General features: G+C 40.8%; 1 protein-coding gene across 1 annotated transcript in view; it reads right to left on the bottom strand.

Moving 5' to 3' along the window:
* Positions 1–7,626, bottom strand: part of CTNND2 (catenin (cadherin-associated protein), delta 2) — a 449,347-nt gene that overhangs the window by 414,071 nt on the left and 27,650 nt on the right. The gene's annotated exons all lie outside the window — the stretch shown is intronic.

Genomic DNA, 7,626 nt, shown 5'->3' on the forward strand with positions numbered 1-7,626 from the left:
TGGGGAGGCCCATGCTGCCGAGATATGAGGAAAGGACAATAACAAACACTAGATTTATTTAAAGCTCCTGTTGTACCAGCCTCCATGTCATGAGCTTCTGCATACTATCTCACTTAATCTTTACAACAGCCTACATGGCAGGTTCTGTTATTGCTGACACCACCCTCATTAGTTCACAGACAAGCAGTTAAAAGACAGAGTGGGCAGAGCTGGGATTAAGACTCAGGCAGTTTGACTCTAGAGCCCGTGTGTTTTACCCGCTCTGATCCACAGGTGAATACTAGAAATGAGGGGGGTGCACCTGCTTAACGAAGCCACACATTTTCAGGTGTAATCTGTTGGGCAGAAATGCCAAAAAAGACTAAAAATTACTGTGATATACAGATATATGCATAATTGTTATTACCTAGCAAATTATTTCTATTTTAATATTCCTGAGAATCTGTATTATCACTTTCCTTGGCTTCTTCCTTAGAGGGAAATGTAGCAAATCTCCTTCAGCTTGAAAACAGATGGGCCCAGATGAAGGTCATTTGACAGAATTTTCCATAAAAACAGAAATGGAGTAGTTGGGTGGGGATGCTGATGTATTCATGATGGACTGACTTTTTTCACCTGGGATGAGATGAGGGGACTGAGCAAAGCTGTCACAGGACAGGAGAGGAAGGCAGGGAGAAGGAGCTGCATGGGTAATGTGAGCAGGTCTCTTAGCTGCCAGTCTCTAGAGAGCCAGACAGATGCATTATTCATATAGCTTTTCAGGAGGCTCAACAATGTGCAGGTAGAGCTGGGTGCAAGAACTAGCTTGCCAGAGAACAGAATTCACTCTGGAAGAAAACTGTTCCACCTTGTTCAAGCACTAAGTGACTAGCTGCCAGTCTCTAGAGAGCCAGACAGATGCATTATTCATATAGCTTTTCAGGAGGCTCAACAATGTGCAGGTAGAGCTGGGTGCAAGAACTAGTTTGCCAGAGAACAGAATTCACTCTGGAAGAAAACTGTTCCACCTTGTTCAAGCACTAAGTGAAGTTACATCAAGCACATGGCAACATGTGCTTATGGCATAAAAAGTGTATTATATCTTTATGCATCTGAACATGTATCTGCTGAATAAGAAACCCCAAAAGAAACTCCAAGGAAGTTTAAATGTTCAAAGGACCTTCATTAGCTGAGGCCCTGAGAGATAGGGACACAGCCAGCAAACTGGTAGATTTGGAACCACAGGTGCTATGACCCTTTTTATTCTGTAAAAATAAGCATTTCCATGTCAAATGTAATTTAGGCAATGATCTTGATCTACTTATTTTTCTGCACATTTCCAACATTTCCAAGAACTAGAATAGTCATATAAATAAATTCCAGCACTTTTAGAATTAATGTTTTTACTGGTAGAGAATGTTCGGTGTTGAGGGCAGATGTTCTAATCTGTAATTGTGGTTCTACGGTGGTGCATCTTCTGGTGATGTCTTCAATGTTCAGTTGAAATCTAACCTTCGGCTTTTATTCTTTTCAAGATTGCTATGCTTATGGATGTAACACAAAGAAGGTGGTGACATACCTTCCAGGGACTTGGAGTGTATCTTCCAGGACAAGGCCACTGGTGTCATCTATCAGTGTGTGCATCCTTGGTTGGCATTAATCAACATTGTCCTCATTATTCATTTGTACAAAATTATGGCGGCAAACATATTTTAAAATTTTATCAGTGAACTATTCTACTATCAAATACTCTGTCTTCCTTCAGCTATAATTAGTCTTTTTATTTACTCCATTTTAAGTGAATTGATAGAGGTAAGCATCTGGAAGCCCTTTTGGCTTTAAGATGATAGTTATCATTGAGCTCATTCAAAATTTCCAATTGGGTAGTAATGTGCCCCTGACTTTTTAGACTAAAAAAAAGATAAAATTTTTAACTGAGTTTATGGAGGATCTTACTTAACTTGCTCCAATAGGAAGCACTTCTTTTTACAGTTTAAAGTAACAGCATTAACAATTAATAAACTGCTAATAATCCACATTTTTGTAAACTCGAGTGATAGTTGTAATTGAAAGTATTTTGATACTAGGACTATCATTTATACATTATTGAATAACGGTAAAAGATTTTACAGATATGAAGGTCCTTTTTAATCCTTCCATAACTTCATTAAACACTGTCTACTCTTGAAGAGAATTAAGTATTTTTTTTAAAAAATACTTTCTCCACATGTGCAGATATTTTCACCACATTCTTTTTTCTTTTTATGCTGCAGTGCTTGTTAACCTCATGAAGATACTTAGCAGGTTTTCTCCTTGCAACATATCTATGATAATTCTTTCTTTATTACTAGTTGACACATGCATCACAGAAAGCTCGTTTTCACCACTCAGAACCACATTTATCCAGAAGGAAATTCATGTGGCTATCATCACAGCAGACATTGGCCATTTTCACTAGTTAATAAAGATGTGTTTAGGGGGTTGTCAGAGTTAAGCATTTGTGTTGATGAAATGATTCCTAAATTGATAGTCACTCAGATGTTTGAGTTGGAAATAAAAGTGCTTATTTAGTGTTATTTAGCTTCTGTTTAATAGACTTCACCGTAAGCAAATGCACGGGGCGCACATTCCTTGTTGTGCTGCACTCCTTGCTGCACAAGCTCTGACTTTGACAAGCCTCATTCCACAGGAAATGTGGGTTTTATCTGAATAGACACCTTAGTTAGAGTCGTGCCTCTTTACATTTTCATCATGCAGGAAACACATGCCCAGACTCTGGGTCAAGGGTCCTATAAAAAAAAATCTGCCATTTCTGTGGCTGTTCATAGAATTCCGCCTCCCTGCACAGGGAGGGGTGCTGGCAGCCTCCCTCTCTGTCACAGCCACCCTCTCTGTCACAGCCACCCTCCTCCCACCCCATAAGGCCTTTACTGGTCTTATAAGAAAAGCGTGGCTGTCAGGTCTGGTGACTAGTGATGGTGTTCCCTCTGAGATCCCTGCTGACCAGAGACCACTGCTGATTCACAAAGTGACACTTCACCCTCTCTTAGGCAGCCAGATGGCTGGGGCCACCATGCTGGTGCTGTCTCCCACTTCCTACCCTAAGGCAGGTGGGCAGCTGCTGGATGTCCTTTCTGCCTCTCTACACAGAGCACATCTGGGGCCAGGGAGGCATATGGGCCCATCTTCAGAGCCCACATTCTTCTGCTGGGCCTGGGTGGGTGATAAAAGTCCCTGGTACTTGTCCTGCACTGGCTGGGGGATGCCTGAGCATGACAGTGTTGGAGTTAGGTCGGCAGTGGGGGCTCAAAAGACCCCCTTCAGACCATGTTCTCTGACAGCATTGGCTGATCATGTACCTAGTCCGCTTCATAAAATCCTATTGATTTCCTTGTGAGCAGTGAACCTTGTTTGTATGTTTCACCACCACAAGCTTGCAGCGGAGGAGAGGTGGGAGTAGGACTTGGGCACCCTGATCCTTGAACACCTACATAAATGTTGCTAAATACTTGCCTGTCAGGTCACTAACATTACGATTAGGTAGCTTTTTGGTTTAGCAAAGTCTAGAGGACCTTTTTGAATACCCAAGGTAGACTGTGGGTCTTGTCTGAATTGGTGTTGGAGATTTAAAGTAGTCTCTGCAATAAAGTCACATGCAGGGGCGGCTGCCTATGGCAGCTGAGAAGGAAGGAGCAATGGAGAAGGAAGGTCGAGAGGAGGGGTGGAATAACAGGGTGCCAGGTGCAGCCTAAGGGGAAGAGCTACCTGAGAATCACCTTTGGCGGAGCAGGTTAAAAAGTTTCAACATGTCTCATCTTCAATGTTTTCTGGTCTTCTCTGTGCAGTCATCTCCCTGCATAACTCTCAGCCCTTGAATAGGCAATTACATAGGTTAGCCTTGGTGATGTCTGGGAGCAAGGGAGGCCTCAGGATGGGGTCAGTGTGGGGCAGAGAGGGGCAGAGAGAGGACAGCGGCCACGAGAACAGAGAGTAATGCCTAGAGAGGGATAGGGCAGAGAGCCAGGTGCAGCACTGAGCGAAAGAGGGTGCCCTGCATGAAAACACCCACCTGCCCGGCCCCAAGACCTCCCTATGAATGAGGGAGGGCCAGGTTTGGGGGGCAGGAGCAGAACAATGGGGGGCAACCAGATCCCTCATTTTGTGTATAGCACAATCCTGAGTTACATGTTATCCAGCAAAGAAAAGATATGATGTGTTGTTTAGTGTTCTTATTAATCCTTTGTCTTCAATTTCATCCAGAATATTCATTTAGTCTTTAAGGTATTACCTTCCATTACCAGTTAGTTTTTCACTTGTTTATATCCTTTTCTGACACTAAACTGAATATGCTCGAGGGCAAGGAGTAGATTTTAAGCTTCTCTGGTTGTGCCAGTGCATCTAGCACACAGTGTGTCTTAACAGATATTGCTTGATTAACAGGGTATAGAAAGCCATTAAGCTCCACAGATGAAAACAGACGTATATTTGTTTTGTTTTTAAATGATGGTATTTACAAATGTAGGGTTAACCAAGCCCAGGATGTAGGGCAAGACTGCCTGGATGTGAAGGTTTTTCAACCTGTATGTGGCTGGCCACATATAACCTGTGTGACCTTGGGCAGATTACTCAACTTCTCTGTGCCTCAGTTTTCTGATCTGTAAAGCAAGCATTGCAATTGCATCTCCTGCCTAGGGTTGTTCTGTGGATTAGTAAACATAAGCAATGCATTTAAAACAGTTCCTGAAAGTTGCCACTTGCTGTATTGTTTGAATAACCTCATCCTGTCTCACATGCTTGATTCCATGGCACTACCTAGCAATTCCCTAATTGTTAGGCATGCAAAATTGTCTTCCTTCCCAATCACTGGCTCCTTAAGGGAAGCAACTGGCCTTCAGTCTTCTTATCCCACTCCCCATGAAGAATCATCTGGAAATGCCTTAGGGATTGAACTGAAGGAACTCCAGCCTGTGGCCTGTTACTTTAGGGCAGAGATACATGACTAGTTGCTCAGGTCACTTCAGCCACCAATCTGAGCTACAGCCAGTGGCCCTGAATGCTTTGAGTCTACCAGCCATGTAAGCTCCTGTCCTCTTCTCCCGAGGAATTAGGGTATTTGCTCTAGCCCTTGAAGCTTCCTAAATGTCTATACTGGTGGTCTCCAGTGTGGGGGTGTGTGCAACACAGGGGATGTGAAGGATGACCCTCCAACATGCAGGGAAGCAACTTTAGAATGTTTCCTTATAGCTATTATGTATCTATTTTTAATCTCTTCTTTGTGTAATTTTCATTTTTATGTATATATTATGCTAGATATCAATTTAATAGTATTGTGTGTCTATAATATATGAGAAAGAGATACACATACATGTATTAAAGGCGTTTTCTTAAATAGACGTAGTTTGCAGGGTTGTGGAACATGTGGGGACATAAAATGAGTTAGGTGTAGACACAAGGGGCAGCCTGGGCAGATGCAGTGGGGCGAGACCTCGTGGCTGGAGAGAGGTCGCTTATCCTCTTCCACCTGTCTTCCCAAGAGACCATCCATGTACTTCTGGAAACTTCTGAAGTATTATGTAAATCAGCATATTTCCTCAAAACTGCCTCAAGTTCAAAGGTGCATCTAAATGTCACAACCCTAGCAGATCTAGGCCATGACTGTTGCTGGCAAAAGCCCCAGGTTTTCCCTTTGAAGCACTTAGAGAACGCTGATGCCTTTCCTCACAGGAGGTAGAAAAGAAAAACACTTGTTAATTCAGGATGGTTGTCACTGATGGCTTAGAGCACAGGTTGGCAAACTTTTCCTGTAAAGGGCCAGATAGTAAATATTCTTGGTTTTGCCAGCCACATGGTCTCTGTCACAGTGACTCATCTGTGCCACTGCAGTGCCAAAGCAGCGACAGCAGATACAGACACGAATGGCGGGGCTGCATTCCAGAAACATCATTTATGGGCATTGGAACTCAAATTTCATACGATTTTCGCATGCTGCAAAATATTATCCACCTTTTGATTTTTCCCCTCAACCATTTAAAAATGGAATAATCATTCTTAGCTCACATGTGCTGCTAAAATAGGTGTCAAGTTGGATTTGGCCCATGGGCCATGGTTTGCTGACCCTTGGCTTAGAAGAAAACACTACGTTTTTGTTTTATTTTCATTTTTTTAAAGATGAATTAAATTTTTTTTCTTATTGTAGATAATTTTTCATTAAACACCCAGAAGTTTATTAACAAGAAATAATTCTAAGAGCATATGAATATGGAATAGAGAGTTGACATAATCTCTTTTGTTGTCAGTTTTTATTCAAATGAAATACTGAATGTCACTGAGGTTGCTGTCTTCTTCTTTTACAAGAGATGCATGGAAATAAAATTACCTTAGTTTACAATATGCAAAAACTAAATATTAAAGTAGTTCAACTCCAGACAGGAGTGGAACTAGAAGAGTGAAGAAGAGGGAAATTCTGATAAGAATTAATGGGTATTATTTTTCATCTACAGTGAGATATGTGTTATTGACATTGGATGGCATTTACAATATCAAAAATAAAATAAAGGGTATTCTGTGCTTTTCTTCCTATGACGCAGTGAAATATTGAGTATTATTTTTCATCTACAGTGAGATATGTGTTATTGACATTGGATGGCATTTACGATATCAAAAATAAAATAAAGGGTATTCTGTGCTTTTCTTCCTATGACGCAGTGAAATATTGAAATGTACGTATCAATAATCAACTGTAAAATCAGCTTAGATTTCCTTGATTGCAAAACATGTAATTTACTATCATAATGTGGGCTAACAAAATTGCTATGCTCTACTTAGTGGTCACTAGAAGTCCCAGTGTCTGAGGATGCAGGGATCTGTGTGCCAAGCTCTGGAGCTAAGCACTGGCTCTCGCAAGCCTCAGCCCAACTATGATGCTGTGTAGCATTAGGAAAGGAGAGAGCTACGCTGCACTGTCTGCAAACCAGCAACGCAATCTTTTCCATTTACTAAGCAACGTGAGGCTTTATCATACATGCAATTCTCAACAAGTTTTTAATTATATCCATTTTATGGGTAAGTGTTCTCTAGCAATTTAATCATGACATTTGACCAATTATTTGGAAAATGGCTACATATTCTCATAAACACTTGTCTTCCTTCATGTGTCCTGTGGTTGTGTTCAATTCGAAATACATCTTTAATCCAGGGGCGGGGGGCTGTACAGTTAATTGAACCAACATTGACCTTTAAACAATAATTGCGTAAGATTCAACCTATTAGTGTGTATGAAATAAATTCTTAGTTTGCCTTTCAAAATATGCTCCATTTTTGGTAAATATGTTTGTTTTTTCCAAGGTTGCCAAATAGATAGACTATATTATTAAAAAATACCGTCATCAGCCATATGGGTTTTATGTCCTGTGTAAAGACTGTGCTTTCTTGAAGTACTTATATTTATAAATTAGTTAATAATGATGTATAAAACATTAGTATTGCTCCCTTCAATTTTTCTGTTTGGCAAAGTCATCATCAGCCATATGGGTTTTATGTCCTGTGTAAAGACTGTGCTTTCTTGAAGTACTTATATTTATTAAATAAGTTAATAATGATGTATAAAACATTAGTATTGCTCCCTTCAATTTTTCTGTTTGGCAAAGT

This window comes from Galeopterus variegatus, unplaced genomic scaffold (assembly GCF_000696425.1).
Source record: "Galeopterus variegatus unplaced genomic scaffold, G_variegatus-3.0.2 Scaffold394, whole genome shotgun sequence".
Lineage (NCBI taxonomy): Eukaryota > Metazoa > Chordata > Mammalia > Dermoptera > Cynocephalidae > Galeopterus > Galeopterus variegatus.